At 40.3% G+C, this 21,573-nt stretch overlaps 1 long non-coding RNA gene across 3 annotated transcripts in view; it reads right to left on the bottom strand.

Annotated features, from left to right (window-relative positions):
• The window catches only part of LOC147344023 (uncharacterized), a 243,916-nt gene that overhangs the window by 12,447 nt on the left and 209,896 nt on the right, over window positions 1–21,573 (bottom strand). Inside the window, exon 1 of one of the 3 annotated variants that reach the window (XR_015155593.1) lies at window positions 15,314–15,411. The exons of the other annotated variants lie outside the window; for them this stretch is intronic. This is a non-coding gene — a long non-coding RNA (uncharacterized LOC147344023). Of the gene's footprint in view, window positions 1–15,313; window positions 15,412–21,573 lie in introns of those variants that run through there. 3 annotated transcript variants of the gene reach the window in all.

Here is a 21,573-nt window from a genome sequence, read left to right as displayed (position 1 = left end):
TGGTCCATCATAAAGCCATCATCCACAGAGCCCTGTTTTTCATCAACACACACAAATTCATTTTTCAGATAATAAAAAAAGGAACGTGGCTACAGAGGGCATAGACTGCAACATGTAGCAACATTGTTTTGTAACATTTATCCAGACACAAGATATTATTATGCTGAGAAGTGTACATGAATTAACCGTATAATCCTAAACACAAGCAAGAAGACAAACTGAACTAATGATAAACACTGAGGTTTGGTGGTGGCGGTGGTTTAGTCACTAAGTTATGTCCAACTCTTGCAACTCCATGAACTGTAGCCTGCCAGTCTCCTCTGTCCATGGGATTCTGAGGCCTGGAGAGGTTGCTAATTCATCCAAAGTCATAAAGCTAATGGGTCCAGCAGCCCAGACTGAGTCTGTGTTTCTGGCCACAGAGCCTAAACTCTGGGCTTTCATACTTCATTTCCTGGACATCTGCTTTGACAAGGCACTCTTCTAGGCGCCAAGAGGGAGACAGAAAACCAGAGAGAAAGCAGCTTACATTCCAGCAGGTGACAACAGATTGTCATAATACTAGCACCTGGTGGAATGCAATCTGCACTCAGTAAAATCCAAACCAAACCCAGAGCATAAAGAATTCCAGCTGCAGAGACAGGAGGGCTCCGAGGACGAACTGGCATTTGAACTGCACTTGAGTGATGGGTGGAATATAATGAGAAAGCTGTTAAAAGGAGCAGAAGGTAGGCTGAATGCCTAAGGGTCTAGGGGAGGGAAGAAAAGGAAGCTGGGAAATGGTTATTTATTATCGCCTGTCACTATTTGTGATTCTGCTTCTTAGATTCATGGTCAGCCCAAAGTCAAGCTCAGCACGGAGAGCCCGCCCCTCCCGTCAGGTCGGTCTGTGAGCTGCTGCCATTCCCCAAGCAGCTGCAGCTCTGCCCCAGGTACCAGGTGCCAGAGGCTGTCACTGAATTCTTAAAAGGTTTCTCCTGTCTCCCTGCCTGCGATCCTCTCACTTCAGCTCACACCCCGGCTATCATTTCATTCTTCACACTTGCCCAGCCTGGAAGAGGTGGATTGTGCTGAACAATGGAGTTATCACCACAGAATGACAAGAACAGCGGGACCCTGCAGGATCACTGGGACTAGGGGTTATAAGAAGGGAAAAAAAAAAAAAAAGGCAAAAATACCTGACAGCCTCTGGGCAAATCTGACCCCCACTGTTCAGCTGGCACAGAGTACCAAAAAGGTTGGCATGTCTCAGGTGGGTCACGGGCTCTCCATTCCCTGCCATACCCACCTCTGCCTTTGTCTTACAGAGTTCCTTGGTCACCAGAAAGCACTGAGTTCTGATTTATGAGCTGATGGACATGTGACTCTTGAAAGAAGTAAGTTCTGAAATACGAGCTGATGAACACGTGACTCTTGAAAGAAATAATGCCACCTTAGGTAGGTTTATTCTTTTTGTTGCAATGGTAAGTGGGATTGTCTCATTTATTTCCCTTTCTGATCTTTCATTGTTTGTGTATAGGAATGCTAGAGATTTCTGTGTATTAATTTTGCAACTTTACTAAACTAATTGATTAGCTCTAGCAGTTTTCTGATAGCGTCTTTAGGATTCTCTGTGTATAGTATCATTTCATTGGCAAACAGTAACAGTTTTAATTCTTTTACAATTTGGACTTTTTTTTCTTTTTCTTCTCTGATTGCCATGGCTAGGGCTTCCAAGACTATGTTGAATAATTAGTGGCAAGAGCGGACACCCTTGTCTTATTCCTGATCTTAGAGGAAATACTTTCAGTTTTTCACCATTGACAATAATGTTTGCTGTGAGCTTGCTATACATGGCCTTTATTATATTGAGGTAGGTTCCCTCTTTACCCACTTTCTGGAGGGTTTTTAATCATAAATGGGTATTGAATTTTGTCAAAAGCTTTTTCTGCACCTATTGAGATGATCATATGGGTTTTATGCTTCAATTTGCTAAAACGGGGCATCACATGAATCAATTTGTATATATTAAAGAATCCTTGCATCCCTGGGATAATCCCACTTCATCATGCAAGGTTTCAGTTCAGTTCAGTCGCTCAGTCATGTCCGACTCTTTGCAACCCCATGAACCACAGCACGCGAGGCCTCTCTGTCCATCAACTCCCAGAGTCCACCCAAACCCACGTCCATTGAGTCGGTGATGGCATCCAACCATCTCATCCTCTCTCGTCCCCTTTTCCTCCTGCCCTCAATCTTTCCCAACATCAGGGTCTTTTCAAATGAATCAGCTCTTTGCAACAGGTGGCCAAAGTATTGGAGTTTCAGCTTCAACATCAGTCCGTCCAATGAACGTCCAGCAAGGTTTATAATCCTTTTAATGTGTTGTTGGATTCGGTGTGCTAGTATATTGCTGAGGATTTTTCTAGGACATGGAAGTAACCTAAATGTCCATCAACAGAGGAATGGATAAAGAAGATGTCGTGCATATATATAGTGGAATATTAACCAGCCATAAAAAGGAATGAAAATACATCATTTGTAGAGACATGGATGGACCTAGAGAGTTTCATACAGAATGAAGTAAGTCAGAAAGAGAAAAACAAACATTGTTTATTAACACATATATGTGGAATCTAGAAAGATGGTATAGATGATCTTATTTACAAAGCAGAAATAGAGACACAGAAGTAGAGAACAAATATGGATACCAAGGAGGGAAGAGGGATTGAGACGAAGTGGGAGGCTGAGATTGACTCATATACACTATTGATACTGCATAGAGGGATGGTACAGGGAGGGAGGAGGGAGGAGGGAGGAGGGTTCAGGATGGGGAACACGTGTATACCTGTGGTGGATTCATGTTGATATATGGCAAAACCAATACAATATTGTAAAGTTAAAAAAGAAAAAAAGAAAAAAAAAAGAGTTTGATTATCTAAAAAAAAAAAAAATGGGTAGCTAATGACAACATACTGTATAGCACAGGGAACTCTACCTGATGCTCTGTGGTCACCTGAATGGAAAGAAAATCCAAAAGGGAGGAGATATATGTGGTTTACTTATTATGCTGTACAGTAGAAACTAACAAAACATTGTAAAGCAACTATACTCCAATATAAACTAACTTTAAAAAAAAGAACCAATGTCCCAAATGCCTTGATTAATACTGTTAGTTAACACGAAAGCTGAGAATGAAAGCTCAGAATTTCCTCTCACTCCGGTAATTTTTGCAGCTATTCCACACCTACCCACATTGTAAGGGAAGCCGGAGCTTCTAGGATTTGCAGAGAAACTTTGAACACAATATTCACAGAGCTTACAAAAGGAATCAACCTCTGTCCTTTTATATGAATACCTCTGTCCTTATGCTGTGTCAACTTGCCAACCCCATAGACAGCAGCCATTTAATTTTGTTTATGGATACCCAGCTCTATTCAAAAAAAGATTTATTATCTTTTCAAAGATATCTTATTCAAAGATATATGATACACCAAGATAAAAAATTAGAAGTAGATGATGAACAGAAGGCAAGGGAATAGGATAGAAATGAGGTTGACATAAGAGACCTTTCATGAGGTCCTATTTGCCAGTTATAAGAAGTGGCATATTTGCCTCAAAATTTTCCTAACAGTTAATTTTTTCTTAGTCTATCATATGATTCTGCTTCCCAAAGATAAACTATTAGGGGGGAAAAGCAATAATTTTTCATAAATAAAGCAAAAAATTTCACTGAAGGGGCCTCGCACTGTGTAATATGACAAACCAGGCACTCAACACCCTCCAATAGATTGTTTTTCATCCGGTGATAACAAAGCATAATTTACATAGGTTACTTATGACTTCTAATTTCTGCACAACAAATTCCTGGGGAAACTTTAAGTTTTTGTAAAGTTTCCAGTATTGCCTATGTATTTATTTCATAAATAATTGTCTCACTCACTGATATATGAACAATGTTCAGATATGTATAGACACTATCATGACTATGTAGATGATTATATAGATACTTAAATTCAGCACAGAATTCATAGAGGCTTATCTTCTCATCGTGTATTTGGCGATAGATACTAGAAATACAATTATTGCCCAGGGGGTGATGGTGCTCCACGTGACTTTGTGATAGGGAAACCAACTCCATCTTCAAAGACAGAACCAATACAATATGGTCCTTAACAGCCACATCCATCCCACCTGGTCTGTCCACGTGACAAATAGCTATGTTCTTGTTTTTAATAAATCCTTTTATCTTCCTTGTTAAGAGAAATTGAGAAGCATTCATTTGGAGAACTTAATAGATTGTCTATCCTATGAGCCCTTCTCTATGAGTATTTTTCTCTTGACTAAGAGTTCGAATAGAGCACAAGAGAATTCAGATTTGTAATCCTTGACAATTACCTGGCTTGGCCGCTTTGCTCTTGCCACTTATATTCAAAATGATATGTTTTAACTTAAAGCTGAGTAGTGGATCAGTTGACATTCTTTTGTGAAACTCGAGAAGCCTAACAAAGATATATACCTCTCACCTCCATTCAGAGAGGGGATTTGAGCAATATGTGAGTAGAAAGTTGGGTTTTTAGTCATCTTTATACCTGCATCCCCTACCTAAACTTCACAGACTAAAAAGCAATCTATATTCCATAAGACTGTAAATAGAATGGCCAAAATTGCTTATCCCAGAATATTACATAGTCAAGTGACTGCTCCACCATTTAAAAATATCATTCATGGAATGCCTAATTTTAAGGTACGTTATTTTCTATTTCTTTCATGAGAAACATGTGCCACGAGCACTGAGTGAAGTGACTTGCTATGTGAAATTATTAAATATGAACTAATTAAATATTATTTCCATGAAAAATTATTTTTCATCTTAGGATACACAGTCTGTAGTTTTTCTCCTCCATAATAATTAGATGGCATGTTACATTGTCTACTAAGATCACAATATTGAAAACATAGCAGCTTTATATAAAAGAATGTTTATCCCAATGTGCTATCAGATGATAAGAAACTAATTAAAATGAAAGGAAGTCAGGACATAGCCATGCTTTGTCTCACTGAAAAAGCATGCCTATTTGATTAAGAAGCAACCCTACTCACTTGGAGTCTTATGGGATACTATTTTTCAGATGTTTTATGAGTTTAAGTAGTGTTAGGAGAGAGAGGTATTTTGAATTGATTTAAGCAACTTATTGTTTACAACCAAAGACTGATTGAAAGTCAATAAAAATGACAATTCTATATCATTCCTGATAGAATTCTGTATGAAATGTCTCTCTCTATATAGAATAGCAATGGCTAAATCCCATGACCCCTTCAGCTAAAATATTAGCTTGAGAAACTCCTCATTTCAAAAGTTAAAGTGACCAATATTTTGAACAGAATGTGTTTTAAGTAACAAGTTTTGGCTAGGAGTTGTAATGTTTATCTTTCCAAAAAATGAAGTCTATTATACTCTGATCATAATCAAATTGTGCCATACCTATAATCTGTCAAGGGCAAATAACAAGAAATGGGCCCACCGTTCAGCATGTGCCCTGAACTTGGGCTGGTGCAGGCAGTATATCCCGGGTGATTTATATTTACTTTGAGCTTCATAATCATAGGTACTGGGAAAGAAAGTTGAGTCAGCGATTAAGTAACTTATTTTTCTTAACTATAGAAAGATGGTAACGACAACCCTGTATGTGAGACAGCAAAAGAGACACAGATGTATAGAACAGTCTTTTGGACTCTGTGGGGGGGGGGGGGTTATTTGGGAGAATGGCATTGAAACATGTGTAATATCATATAAGAAACAAATCGCCAGTCCAGGTTCGATGCAGGATACAGGAAGCTTGGGGCTGGTGCACTGCGATGACCCAGAGGGATGATATGGGGAGGGAGGTGGGAGGGGGGTTCAGGATTGGGAACACGTGTGCACCCATGGCAGATGCATGTTGATGTATGGCAAAACCAATACAATATTGTAAAGTAAATAATAATAATAATAATTTTAAAAAAATAAATAAAAGGAAAACAGTTGAGTCACAATATTAGCTTCAGGTATACAACATAGTGATTCAAAATTTTTATAGATAATACTCCATTTAACAATAAAGAATCCGCCTGCAGTGAAGGAGACCTGGGTTCGATCCCTGGGTGGGGAAGGTCCCCTGGAGAAGGGCATGGCAACCCACTCCAGTATTCCTGCCTGGAGAATCCCATGGACAGAGGAACCTAGTAGGTTACAGCCCTTAGGGTCGCAAAGAGTAGGACACGACTGAAACAATTTCGTGTGCACACACTATTCTATTCCATTGGTCTGTGTGTTTGTTTTTGTGTCAGTACCAGAGGGTACACAGAACTTGCATCTTCAGGGATCTAGTCAATGGCTAAATTTCCAAGCAAAAATACTCTTCCTATTCTTTGCTTCCCTTGCTCTATCAAACATATAGCAGTACCATAATGAGATGCCATTTCGTACCATTAGCATCGCTGGTATCAAAAAAATAAAAACCAGGAAATAACAAGTGTTGGCAAAGACATGGAAAAATTAGAACCCTCATGCATATCTGAGAGTAATATAAAATGGTGCAACCTCTGTGGAAAATGGTTTTATGGTCCCTCAAAAAGTAAAACATAGAATGACTGTATCATCCAGTATTTCCACTTCTGGATATATACCCAGAAAAATTGAAAGCAAAGACTTAAAAGATACTTGTATATCAGTGTTTATGGCAACATTATTCACAGCAGAAAAAGGCAACAACCCTACTGTGCATTAACAGATGAATGGAAAAACTGTAACATGCCCATGAAATGGTATATTATTTAGCCATAAACAGAAATGAAATTCTGATGTCTACTATGACATGGCTGAACCTTGAGAACATACTAAGTAAAATAAGCCATACACAAAAGGACAAATATCACACAATTACACTCACATATGGTACTTGAAATAGAAACAAAGTAGAATACGGAATACTAAGGGCTGGGGAAGGAGGGAACAGGGATATTGTTTAATGGGCACAGAGTGTCTGTATGGGATGATAAGAAACTTCTGGAAATGGACAGTGGTGATAGTTACATGATTTTGTGAAGTACTTAATGCTACCAAGTTACACACTTAAAATTCTTAAAATGGCAAATGTTATGTTATATGCGAAAGTGTTAGTTGCTCAATTGTGCCTGACTCTTTGCAATCCCATGATCTACAGCCCACCAGGCTCCTCTGTCCATGGGATTTTTCAGGCAAGGATACTGGAGTGGCTTACCATTTCCTTCTCCAGCGGATCTTCCCAACCCAGGGATAAAACCCGTCTCTCCTGCACTGCAGGCAGATTCTTTACCGATTGAGCTACCAGGGAAGCCCCGGTATGTTATGTATACTTTACCACAATTTTTTTTTTTTAATAAATACAGCACTAGAAGCCACAATGCCCACTTCTGACTCTCCCCCATGCCCCACACAAACCATGATTCTATTGGCATTTGCTGCCAGTCCTGGGACCACTGAAAGCACCCCAAGAATCCCTGGAACTGTCTGTACTGGGTAACCCTGACAAATCTGCTGTAAGGCCAGCATGTCCCTGATAGGAAATACTGTGATGCCTTCCAGGTGATGGTTTTAAGAGGCCACTGGGCTCCTGAGCCCTCAGTTTTGTTTTTTGGTTTCTTTTTTTAAGTGGTAAAAGTTATTTTTTTTAAATAAAACTGATTTACAATATTGTGTTAGTTTCCACTGTACAATGAAGTGAATCAGCCATATGCATACATATATCCCCTCTCTCTTGGACATCCCTCCTACCCACCTCACTATCCCACCCCTCTAGGTCCTCACAGAGCCCTGAGCTGAGTTCCCTGTGCTATGCAGCAGCTTCCCACTCGCTATCTATTTTACACATAGTAGAGTGCATATGCCAATCCTAACCTCCAAGTTCATCCCACCCTTCCCTTCTCCCCATCTGCATTCTCTATCTATGTCTCTATTCCTGCCTTGGAAATAGATTCATCTGTACCATTTTTCTAGAATTCCATATATATGTGTTAATATATGATATTCGTTTTTCTCTTTGACTTCATTGCTGCACTAGTTATAGTAGCCAGGACATGGAAACAACCCAAATGTCCAACAATAGATAAATGGATATAGAAGATGTGGTATGCACACACACACACACACACACACACACGAATATTACTTAGCCACAAAAAAGGAAGAAAATAGGATCATTTGTAGAGATGAGGATGGCCCTAGCATCTGTGAAACAGAGTGAAGTAAGTCAGAAAGAGAAAAAAAAATTGCATATTAACACATATATGCAAGTTATTTTAAACATTATGAAACAATGGCTTGAATTGTGTATTGATACGAATTGTATGACTCTTCAAATTCTATGTGTTTAATTAGGTTGTAAAAGCATTAGTATTATGAGTATGCATCTGATAGAGTAATTTAATTCTTTAAAGCATTTGAATACTATTGGTTGAAAAAAATGGGAATTTTATATAGAACCCCCACTCTCAGAAACATTTAACCTTGAGGAAAACGTTAACCATCAATAAATGAAAGCTTCCATCAAGGAGCTACATTGGTCTAAGCAAAACAGTGCTTTAAACATACCCGAGTGCCTGGACTAAAGAAAATTCCTCTGCTATCATCCAATCTGGGCTTCCCTGGTAATCCAGCTGGTAAAGAATCCGCCTGCAGTGCATTATCCAATCTATCATCCTTCTGGCAGTAAGAGAACAACCCCATCCCTCAGACTAGTGGCTGCTCCATCACATTCCTGACACAGATAAAGCAGTTATATTCTCTCTGAATTCCCTATTTCTCCTGCCCTTGAAGTAAAGGGTAATGGCAAAACCTGGGAATCATCATAGCAAAGCACACAAAAGTACAACAGAACTGTTGGCTACTGTGTTTTCCTGCGCCATAACAAAGGAGGTTTTCTGGTAAGATACTAGGTAAATATAAACCTGTGACTCCCTCTAGGGTTCAGAAACATCCTGGTGCAAATTAAAATATGTGCCACCCAAGTGATGACTGTATCTTCTACCTCTCTTGGCCACAGGAGTAGTTGAACCAGGAACAACGCCTCAGCACCTGCCTCCTTACTCAGTGCATTAGCGTCTCTCGGTGGGTAAGACAATACCTGGAATCAATAATACCTCCAGGACTAGAGTAAGATAACCTGAAATCAGCAATTCTTAGAACCCAAGAGGACCTCTAAGTCTATGCGGTCTAGCTCTCTCATTTTACAAATGAAGAAACTGAGGCAAGGAAAACTGTAAAGACCTGCCTGGGGTCACACTTTTCATTAGTAATGGAGAGAACTGACCTTCAGAGGTCTCCACTGTTCATTTGAGTTCACCTTAAGAATATGCTCTGTTGTGGACACAATAGAAGCATCCAGGCTTCTAAAAGGTAGTCGTGGCCTGGGTAAGTTCATTTCATTTGAAGGATGGCTCCAAGTAGAGAGAATATGTTTTTCTCTCTTCGAGCTATTTATTCTGAGTCATTGCTTAGGATGCTGGCCTCCATTTGAATGATTCATGCCATGACAGCCACTACAGACTTGAAACTCTTAAAATGTCATTGGGCCTATGATGTATTGGATTTTACTTAACACAGAGAAAATGCAACTTGTTCAAAAGTGATATTTTTCTATCCCTCTGTGGTTGGGGTTTGGTGAATGGTATCATAAGAAATTTCAAATGGAAGCTTTCAGTTTGGGGATTTTTTTTTTCCTGCTAGCAAAATTTGACTAGTGATACAGCTAGTGTATATATTATAAACTAATTTGCTTTGTCACTAGTAAGTAGGAGAATGGTTACAATTGAGTTTGTGGCCTAGACTCCACTGATTTACCAACACTCTGATTTGATTCTCATCCCAACTGACAGCCTTCTCTACAATGTCTCATGTTACCAAGAAGAAAAAGACTGGATTCAAGTCCAAGTTTACCTTTGCTACTTCTGCAGCCTTAGAAGAACCATCAGCTTTTCTTTATCCTGGTTTTCTCATCTCTGAATTTTTGATACCAATTCCAGTTTTTGTCTACATCATGAAGGATATTGTACAGGAGAGCTGAAATTAACCCATTCACAGGTGCTTTAAAGAGAATACAGTTTTCTATCATTTAAGAAAGTAGTTCTCTTAATCACCTTCTCCCCACAGAAAAAAGAAATTATTCATGCAGGTCATAAGGAATTCAGGCTTCCCAAGTGGCTTGGTGGTAAAGAACCTGCCTACAATGCAGGAGATGCAGTTTTGAACCCTGGGTTGGGAAGATCCTCTGGAGGAGGGAATGGCAACCCACTCCAGTATTCTTACCTGGAAAATCCCATGGACAGAGGAGCCTGGTGGGCTGCACTCCATAATGTCACAAAGAATCAGACATGACTGAAGTGACTGAACATATGCACACATATAAAGAACTCAAGCACTGTGGTGGGGTAGGGTCCTTGGGTAGAGAACCAAAAGGAAATGTAGCATTTTCAGTAATTAAATCATGTGGTGTGTAAGCACTTATGGGAGCCAAATATGGACTGAGTTTTTGGACAAAAAAGCAGCTATGAGGCAGGGGTGGGTGATGGAAGGAGTGGTGTAGAGTTTGAGTGGTAAGGTTACTCTAAACAAAGGACAAATACAGGAGAGAAAAAAGCGAATATTTAACAAGAGTGGGTGAGGTAATAGAAATGCTAGGAAAACCAGGATAGAAAAATCAATGGATATCTCCTCCTGCAGATTCCATTTCCATTTAGACTCCTTAGTCTTTACACCTATGTGTAGTATTAATGAGTGATTCAGTGAATAAGTATTTATTAAGTGGCACCTACTGCGTGCTGGGCTCTGTTCTAGACCTTGGGAAAATTATTGAATACAACAGATGAAAACTCTGACCTCATATTACTTACATTTTAGTAGCAGGCAGGGGAAGGGAGGAAGAATGAGCAACAAACAGAAAAACAGACATTTTCAATAGAGGTAATTTCAGAGTGCAATTAGTGCCTTAAAACCTAAAGTAGGGCAACAAGATCGATAACAGCAAGTCACAGAAGGGCACTAAATTATCTGGGGTGGTCAAAGGTAGACTCTCTGAGGAGAGGGCATTGAGCTCACAACTCTTTGGGTTGTAAGTGGTAAAAATCCACATCAAGCTACATTAAGAACAGATTTCATTGACCCAAAAGGTGAATGGGATACGGAATAGCCCTGCGATTGAATGAGCAATTGCAGGGTCCAGGGCCTTGCAGCCTTAAAGATGGGGAATTAGAGAATACAACCTTCTCTTCTGCCTCTTGCCCTGTCTCATCTCAGTAGCCTCAGATTCACATCCTCCCATTTAGGCTACGTCAAAAAAGAGAACAATGTTTTTCCCAGAGATGACCTCTCAATCCCAGAAAATGGTTTTGTTCAGATGTGAGTTATAAGGTCATCCCTATGGCTGGGATGGTGGGAGAAAAATGAGAGGAAGGAGCATTTACCAGAGAAGAAGATGGAAAAGCTCTGTGGACAACACAATAGCTACCAAGATTTGCTACATTCCACCACTTGACTTCCTAACACAAGAGGTACCCTTGTCCCCTACATTACATTTTAAAATGCCCACCTATCAAAATGCCAGTGTCCCATGTACAATGGAAAACATGCCCACCCTTTCCAAAGCAACCTGTCACATCATTTGCTATATCGAATCCCAAGTCTTGTCACAGTCTTGCCAAATAATAAATTTAACCACCCCAACATAGCCAGTATAAAATTACAGGGGAGTGTTATTCACTTCAGTTAAAAATTCCCGTTTGGAAAGTGTCAAAAGGAGAAAGACTTCCCTGACCATAGAATAAGTCCTTGAATGAATTTCTCTTCCTGGCCCTGGACACTTGTCAGAAAAGTTGACTATAACCATCGGCCTCCTTGGAAAAGCCTAAAACAGAATTAGTACTGGATACTTGGTGTTAATAATGAGTCATCCTCTTCCCACAGTACAATTACAACTGTGGTAAGGAGAGCCTTAGGGGTTAAGTAATTATAAGGCACATTTTGCCAGCCTGGGGGTTTCTTTATCAATGTAGTTTCCTTAAAATTCCAATTTATATCTGATTTAATTCTTGAACCGTCTACTACATAGTTACCAACACTAGAGATGTTGTCAGAACATGACCCTTAAATCTGACCTTAGCGAACAATTTCTTTATCAGAACACTGAATTTTCTTTACTTATCAGAACACTGAATTTTCAAAGTCAAGCTCATATAAACATATAAATTAAGGTTGTGACAGCCTTTTCCCCTGATTTCAGCTGACCCCCCTATGTCTGTAAAAATAAACTACTTTAGTCAATACATTAGGCAGATCTCATTCAGTTGCAAGAAATAGAAATCAAACTCATATTGACTGAAAGAAAAAATATTTTGTTGGCTTCCTAACAAAACTGTGTCCTGATGAAGGTCATGGGAGCAAAAAAAGATGTGCAGGAATCAGGATCTTAGGCTCTATCTGAATTTCTATGTGGCTTTATGATTGGCTTCATCTATAGACTCTGGGTAATAGTAGACAAGATGGCTATCAGTGGTCTCAGACTCAAAGCCTCTGAGGCAATAAACCTCACTGGAAACAAAAATATGCTTAGGCAGAAAAAGAGACACAAACATAGAGAATAAACACATGGATACCAAGTGGGGGGTGGTGGAAGGAATTGGATGATCGGGATTGACATATATAGACTATACATACTAGGTATAAAACAGGTAACTAATGAGAACATACTGTATAGCCCAGGAAACTCTACTTAATGCACTGTGATGACCTGATGAGAAGGAAATCCAAAGAAAGGGGATTTATGTATATGTATGGCTGTCTGGGGAGGCCTTACAAATTGCTGTGAAAAGAAGAGAAGCAAAAAGCAAAGGAGAAAAGGAAAAATATAAGCATCTGAATGCAGACTTCCAAAGAATAGCAAGAAGAGATAAGAAAGCCTTCCTCAGCGATCAATGCAAAGAAATAGAGGAAAACAACAGAATGGGAAAGACTAGAGATCTCTTCAAGAAAATTAGAGATACCAAGGGAACATTTCATGCAAAGATGGGCTCGATAAAGGACAGATCATTCCAATCCCAAAGAAAGGCAATGCCAAAGAATGCTCAAACCACCACACAATTGCACTCATCTAACACGCTAGTAAAGTAATGCTCAAAATTCTCCAGGCCAGGCTTCAGCAATACGTGAACCGTGAACTTCCTGATGTTCAAGCTGGTTTTAGAAAAGGCAGAGGAACCAGAGATCAAATTGCCAACATCCACTTGATCATGGAAAAATCAAGAAAGTTCGACAAAAATATATATTTCTGCTTTATTGATGATGCCAAAGCCTTTGACTGTGTGGATCACAATAAACTGTGAAAAATTCTGAAAGAAATGGGCATACCAGACCACCTGACCTGCCTCTTGAGAAACCTATATGCAGATCAGGAAGCAACAGTTATAACTGGACATGGAACAACAGACTGATTCCAAATAGGAAAAGGAGTACATCGAGGCTGTATATTGTCACACTGCTTATTTAACTTCTATGCAGAGTACATCATGAGAAATGCTGGGCTGGAAGAAGCACAAGCTGGAGTCAAGATTGCCAGGAGAAATATCAATAACCTCATATATGCAGATGACACCACCCTTATGGCAGAAAGTGAAGAGGAACTCAAAAGCCTCGATGAAAGTGAAAGTGGAGAGTGAAAAAGTTGGCTTAAAGGTCAACATTCAGAAAACGAAGATCGTGGCATCTGATCCCATCACTTCATGGGAAATAGATGGGGAAACAGTGTCAGACTGTATTTTGGGGGGCTCCCAAATCACTGCAGATGGTGACTGCAGCCATGAAATTAAAAGATGCTTACTCCTTGGAAGGAAAGTTATGACCAACCTGGATAGCATATTCAAAAGCAGAGACATTATTTTGCCAACAAACGTCCGTCTAGTCAAGGCTATGGTTTTTCCAGTGGTCATGTATGGATGTGAGAGTTGGACTGTGAAGAAAGCTGAGTGCCAAAGAATTGATGCTTTTGAACTGTGGTGTTGGAGAAGACTCTTGAGAGTCCCTTGGACTGCAAGGAGATCCAACCAGTCCATTCTGAAGGAGATCAGCCCTGGGATTTCTTTGGAAGGAATGATGCTAAAGCTGAAACTCTAGTACTTTGGCCACCTCATCTGAAGAGTTGACTTGTTGGAAAAGACTCTGATGTTGGGAGGGATTGGGGGCAGGAGGAGAAGGGGACAGAGGGGGACAGAGGATGTGATGGCTGGATGGCATCACTGACTCGATGGACATGAGTCTGAGTGAACTCTGGGGGTTGGTGGTGGACAGGGAGGCCTGGCGTGCTGCGATTCATGGGGTCGCAAAGAGTCGGACACGACTGAGCGACTGAACTGTACTGAACTGATGGCTGATTCATTTTGCTACATAGCAAAAACTAACACAACATTGTAAAGCAACTATATTCTAATAAAAATTAATTAACACAATATGCTTTCTTCCAACTTCATTCCTGGTGAAGAGCCATACTGGTTAGTCTTGGATCCTATTCCCTGCCTCTCTAGTAGTTACAGGGCAAGTGGAGAGGAGGGACACAGTAAACTACTCTGTCTACCCAGTGAAAGATTAAGAGCAAAGTCTGTTGGACCAATACTTTAGCTACCACTGTCCACAGTATTCACAAAACCCGTCAATCAATTAGCCACAGCTCTCCAGTAGAAAAAACATGTTGTTTTCCACAATTAGAAACAAATACTGCCACCGAGTTAGGTGAGTTTTTCTGGTTTGCAATAGGACATTAAGGAACAGAGCAAAGCCTGACACCCCCCACCCCCTACATCACCACTTTCTATCAGTTATTCATTCATTGTCTTATTTGACAAATATTTATGAAGTGGATACTATCTCCCAAGCATTGAGATAAGTGTTAGCTGTGTATCGATAAGCAGCATAGCCATGGTCTTCATCTTCATAAATGGGTATATACACACAATTAAACAAGCAATCCCATGAAGTGAAGTAAGTGGCAAGGTAAGTAATGTACCTGATTCTGTTAGACAATATTACAGGGGTGTATAACCTAGTCTGGGGTTGAAGGTGGGGGCGAGTAAAGTATTCAGGGAAGACTTCTTGGGAGAAATAATATTTAAAATGATACCTACATGATGAGTAACAGCCAACTCTGAGGGGCAGAATGAAGTCCCTTTAAATATATAAATATTGTATGTCGATAAGCTCAGGGCACACATGGAGAAATGAACAAGTTAAAGATAGCCAAACTTTCTGTTTGCACTCAGTAGCATTATTTTCACTTACTTTCTTCTGAGAAGGACAAAACACCCTAGTGTGTCTATTTCCACTTCACTGCTTTCCCTCCAGGTTCATTTTGATGATCTCTAAAGCTAGAAAGGCCCAAATGAGGAAATGCAGTTCAGGAATCAGTAACCAAACAGGTTTCTTTTCCATTCCCCTTCAACCCATAATTTCAAGTAAAGTCCTACTGCCTCTAAGTGTCACTGCTCCTTCCGGCCCATGAAGTGGCCTCTCAGGGAATAACAGACAGGCAATAACAGCTGGCATTTTCCATAGAAATAGTTGGCCTTGCCTCAAATGTGATTTTTCCTCAAGCAGCTTGATGCCCATAAGAGCAGTTGACCTGCATCAGAATTATGTCCTTGCCTGTGTCTTCGTGTTAGATATGAGATGAGCTATTGCTAAGCTCTGTCCAAGTCATCGGGGCCATGCATAAAAAATAAATAATTGAGCATGACTAAAATGAATAATCTATTATCAGATGCATTTGCATAATTAAGCTTGCTCCCCAAAATTGGCAGAGTACAAACCAGCAAAATGGCATTGCATAATATCGACCACAAAGCCCTGGAATGTGATTCTAGCAAAACACAATGAAGTCAGAGCTCTGTGTGTACAGATTAGATAAACAAATCAGCTCAGAGACTGGAAAACAAACTACATGCTCAGAATTTTGTTTTTAAATGTAGCTTCTTCTTTTCGTTCAGAATAATGGCACTTCTGACCAAAAATAGGGACTTGGGAGAAGAAACGGGTACCAAGAGCAAGAAGCCAGACTGGTGGTCAGAGGACCGGGGACCTAGGCTGTGATGCATCTCTGATGTGTTCTTATATCCTCTAGCCAGATGCATAACAATACTTTGCTACCAGTTCATTTCTAAAATGGCATAACAGCAGACTGTCTACCTACACAACAGACTGTAAAAAGCACAAAGAAAACACAGAGAAGTCTGCCCTGGTTCCCATGCTGCCGTAGGAACACATGCAGCCTCCAGATGCCCATGTCTCCACCCTGGAGTCAGTGGTGGGCATGGGTTTGCTGCATGCTCTGTGGAAATTCATCTTGAACTGGAGTAGTTGCCCTTCCAACCTTTCCCTCTGCTTCTTATGTTGGAGAGAAGCGTCAGAGCCAGCAGCAAGCAGAGGCCCGGGGCTCTAAGTCAGTATTTCCTATAAAGGAATTTCTAAGAGGGAAGTAGAGTTGAGAAAGGCTGTATGGCCTCCTCTAGTAACCTATAAAGGCAGAAGCTGGAAAGTCAAGGAGAACTTTATCAGGATATCCTAGGATGGAGGGGGAAATTGTCAGCTTAAAGAAAACCCCAGACGTCTGGTTGTTTTTTCTTTTTAACTTAAGGGCCTTTTCATAGCACCAAGAGGAGAAAGCAGGCCACAGGCCTACATTTATATTGCCACTCTTCCTGTTCAGCTTTGTGAGCAGAAATTCTCAGGTAAAAGCATGGTGTATCAGTGACATGTGTCACACATTGGTTACCAGCCTGATTTAATTTCCCTCCTCTTTCTCATGCTTCCCACCAGTGCTGCCTTCTAGGTCAAAGAAGACAATCTTCTGAAATAATGAGCACCAAGTTCTACCCATACCGTATGATATTCACATGTCACTAATTTAAATGGCACCATAATATTTATTAAGTCTGATAGCAAGCCTCAAATCAGTTACAATGGCTTCAGAGACTTCATTTCAAAGGCCTTCTTTCCCTCAATCTCAGGTCAAATTCAATTACCCAAATCAAGTTGTAGTTTCATGGAGTGGAAATGTATGTCCTTCAGCAGAGTAACTATTGGGGATACTGCACCAGACCTAAGTCAAGAACTAGAAATGGGAGAACGGAGGACAGCGATGACAGTGAGTGGGCGTCTGTCAAGTAGGAGCCTCTTCTATGGGGCCAGAGATCAAAGGGCTTCACTCTTGAGTCCTTCAGAGGGAGACTCTGTCTCAAGATAGTGTCTCAAGAACCTCTGTGTCAGCCTCTTAAAACTGGCCAGCAAGATACAACTAAAGAATTGGAATGGGCAAGTAAGAGCAGAAATGTAGAGATGAATGTGAGAAGGATGGGAAGAACAGAAACTAACAATGCTGACTTTTCCATTGTGCCTTTCTTACCAGCTACAGGCATTGAGAAGGAAAGAAAAAGAAGAGAAAACCTCTTGCAGAGAAGAGTAAAAAAGTGCACCATTCTATAAAGATTCACTGGGATGAGCTAAATAAAAAGGAATACAAAACACTGCCTGGCAAGATGTTACATGGTAGAAATGCCTATTATTGATTTCACTAGGATGGACCCAAGAGGCCTGTTTGCAGTAATTCAAATCTCTGGAAATAAGTCATTCGGTGTGAGCCACAGAGCATTAGAAAAATTGGATTTTGAAGAGAGTATTAAAAGAAAAAGAATGAGCCAGTGACAGAGCATACTTTGAAAGCTAAGGTTAAAAACATATGTATATATTTTCTTTCCAGGGAGGAAACAATTGCTGTAGGAGGCATTGTGATTGTTTTCAAAGGCATTATGATGGACTGGCAGTCTCAATAAAAGGAATGGCAAGCTTGGAGTCTGAACTTGGGAATGAAAAATGGAAAGGCAACAATGGAAAATATTCACCATATACTTTCATCTTAGGGGTTCAGTATTAAAGTTTTATTAAGGACAGTAAATATATACTATAGATGGGTCTTGAAGACAATCTGAGAGCTTTGTATGGACAGGAAAAAAATTTTTTGGTATAAAAAATATCCCTTCATGTTCATACAAAATTCCTTCCTTGCTGCCTTGACGCTCTTCCATTCTGGCTCTTGCACCACTTACCCCTTCTCATCGGAAGGACTGATGCTGAAGCTGAAACTCCAATACTTTGGCCACCTGATGCAAAGAACTGGCTCATTGGAAAAGACCCTGATGCTGGGAAAAATTGAAGGCAGGAGGAGAAGAGGGTGACAGAGGATGAGATGGTTGGATGGCATCACCAACTCAACGGACATGAGTTTGAGCAAGCTCCAGGAGTTGGTGATGGACAGGGAAGCCTGGCGTGCTGCCGTCCACGGGGTCACAGAGAGTCGGACACAACTGAGCAACTGAACTGAACTGAACGGTTTGTCATCTCTAATCTGTTGACCTCATGATGTACTCACTATGTTTACTAAAGACCTTGATTGTGGTTCTTGATCTTTCTTCTATCCATGTTTGTCCTTAACAAACTTCAATCCCTCCAGACCTCTCTAAGGTAGACAAGCTCTTGGCCTTCTTAATTCCGGTGACTTTCAACTTCACCTACATTTGCCACACAGAACCATATCTACACCATGGCTTTTTATCATCATTGGAATTTTCTGCCTGTGAAATTTCAATCATTCATTTCCTCATTCATTGTACAAATATCTATTGAATACCTACCTTATGTCAACCATTGTGCTAGTCACTGTAAAATAGTTATAGTTTTAAAAGATAATATTTCTTCCTCTGTGGAACTTATATACTAATTAAGGAGACAGAAAAACTAACAGGCCATTACAAATAAAATGACATAAATACTTTCTTGGTATATGATAGGAAAGATACAGGAAGAGCATTTGATCTAGACATAGGTTGTCATAGAAGGTTTCCTGTACAAGTAAAGCCTAAACTGATACTTTAAGAATTAATACAAGTGCTAATTATTAGAGAAATGCAAGTCAAAACTACAATGAAGTGCCACCATTAAAAAATCTACCAATAACAAATGCTGGAGAGAGTGTGGAGAAAAGGGAACCCTCCTACACTGCTGGTGGAAATGCAAGTTCATGCAGCTACTATGGAAACCAGCATGGAGGTTCCTCAAAACACTGAAAATAAAGTTACCAAATGATCCAGCAGTCCCCACTCCTGGCCATATATCTGGACAAAGTTATAATTCAAAAAGATACATGCATTCCTATATTCACAGCAGCACTACTTAGAATAGCCAAGATATGGAAACAGCCTAAATGTCCATCAACAGAGGAATGTATAAAGAAGACTCGTATGTGTGTGTGTGTGTGTGTGTGTGTGTGTAGTTGTTTAATCACTTGGTTGTGTCTGACTCTTTTGCGACCCCATGGACTGTAGCTCTCCAGGCTTCACTGTCCATTGAATTTTCCAGACAAGATTACTGGAGTGGGTTGCCATTTCCCCTCCAGGAGATACACACACGCAGTGGAATACACAAAGGAATTTATCTACAAAATAGAAACAGACTCACGGATACAGGAAACAAAATTGTGGTTTCCAGTGGAGAGGGAGTGGACAGAGGATGGACTGAGAGTTTGGAACTGACAGCTGCAAGCCATTATATTTGGAATGGATGCACAACAAGGCTCCACTGGATAGTACAGGGAGCTACTTTCAGTATCCTGTAATAAACCATAGTGGAAAAGAATATTGTGTGTGTGTATAAACAGAACCACTTTGCCATGTAGCAGAAATTAACACAACATTGTAAATCAACTATACTTCAATAAAATAAATTTTAAAAAATGAGTATAAGAGGCCAAGAGGAAAGACAGGATCCAGATCAAGATGGTGAAGTAGAAAGATCCTGAACTCACCTCTCCCCACAAATGCACCAAAACTACAACTATTTACATACAGAATAGTGATCTCTGAGAATGATCTAAAGAGTAACAGAACAGATTTTTAAAACTAAGAATATAAAGAGAAGGCCACATCAAGACAAAGTAGGAGAGACACTGGCATGGTCTGTCAGAACCCAAACCCTGTTGCAACAGTTCACAAACAGAAGAGGTATCACAACCATGGCATTTCCCCCTGAGGTATGAGGGGCCCAAGTCTTATGTCAAACTCCCCAACCTGAGGGACCTGCAGCAGGAAGATGAGCCTTCATAATGTCTAGTCTTGAAACCACTGGGGCTTACCTCCAGGGAGCCAGAGGGCTGTGGGAAAGTGAGATTCTACTCTTGAAGGACTTTTGCACAAACTCCCTCTTTCTAAGTCCCAGTGCATAGGCTGCAGCTGAGCCATACAAGCACCTGGGTCATGCAAAAAAAAAAAAATCATTGACTAATTTTAGCATATATGGAAGAACAGGGATCTGGTAAAACTTCTTCCAGAGACAGAAGTACTAGTAGGTGCCTTCTTTAAAAAAATTCTTCTACCTAGCTCATCCAACACTGGCAGGTGCCATTTCTGCCACTCTCCATCAAATTAGCTAACACTGGGCACCCAGCATTCCACTGAGAAACAACCCACTTGACCCAGCCAGTCCCTACAAGACAACTCTCCTGGCTGGCAGTGGTACCCCCAAGAGGCTCCTGCCCTGGACAGCTAGCCCTGTCCATCTGATGGCAGGACTCAGCCAGCAAAAGCACCCTTCCAAAGTGGCTCCCACTCCAGGGGATCAGCCTGACACACCAGTACACCCACATATTCATGGTCAGATCTACTAGACAGCCAGGTGAGGGCCCAGCTCCACTCACTAGAGTATCCACATTAGGCTCTGCCAAATCATACAGCTAGCTGGCCTGGGAATAAATCCTGTCCGCCAGGATGTTTGCATCAGCAGCAGCCCAACCACAAAAGAAAGGGTCCACGCAGCCCAAACTGGGGATACTTTTGGAACATCTGGTTCTGGTAACCAGTGGGTATTGTGCCACTGGTCTCCACAGGACAACTTCTACCTAAGATCACTCTTTTAAGACCAGGAGATGTATATATACAAAAAGTTATGTGAAAATGAGGAGGCAAAAGAAGGCATTCCAAACAAAAGAGCAAGACAATAGTATTGGAAAAAGGAACTAAGCAAAACAGAGATAAGCAGTTTACTAGATACAAAATTCAAAACAGCAGTCCTAAAGATGCTTATCAAACTTGGGAGAAAAATTGATGAACTTAGTGAGAATCTCAACAAAGAGATAGGAAATATGAAAAATAACCAATTAAAACTGAAGAATACAATATTAAAAATGAAAAATACAGTTGAGAAAATCAACAGCAGATTAGAAAATGCAAAAGATGGATCAGCAATCTAGAAGACATGCTAGTGGAAAACACTCAATCAGAGCAGGAAAAAAAAATTTTTTTTTTAATGAGGATAATTTAAGAGACCTCTGGGACAACATCAAGCAAATACTAACATTTGCATTATAAGAAAGACAAGAGAGAGAGAGAAAGTGACATAAAACCTATTTGAAGAAATAATGGTGAGAACTTTCCTAATCTGGAGAAGGAAACAGACATCCATGTCGGGAGCCGCGTTAGGCATTACTGACAAAATGG

Source organism: Bos grunniens, chromosome 26, assembly GCF_055505025.1.
Source record: "Bos grunniens cultivar Pamir isolate PY7600 chromosome 26, Bosgru_T2T1.0, whole genome shotgun sequence".
Classification (NCBI taxonomy): Eukaryota; Metazoa; Chordata; class Mammalia; order Artiodactyla; family Bovidae; genus Bos; species Bos grunniens.
The sequence above is the reverse complement of the archived record's forward strand: the minus strand, read 5'-3'. Positions and strand labels throughout refer to the sequence as shown.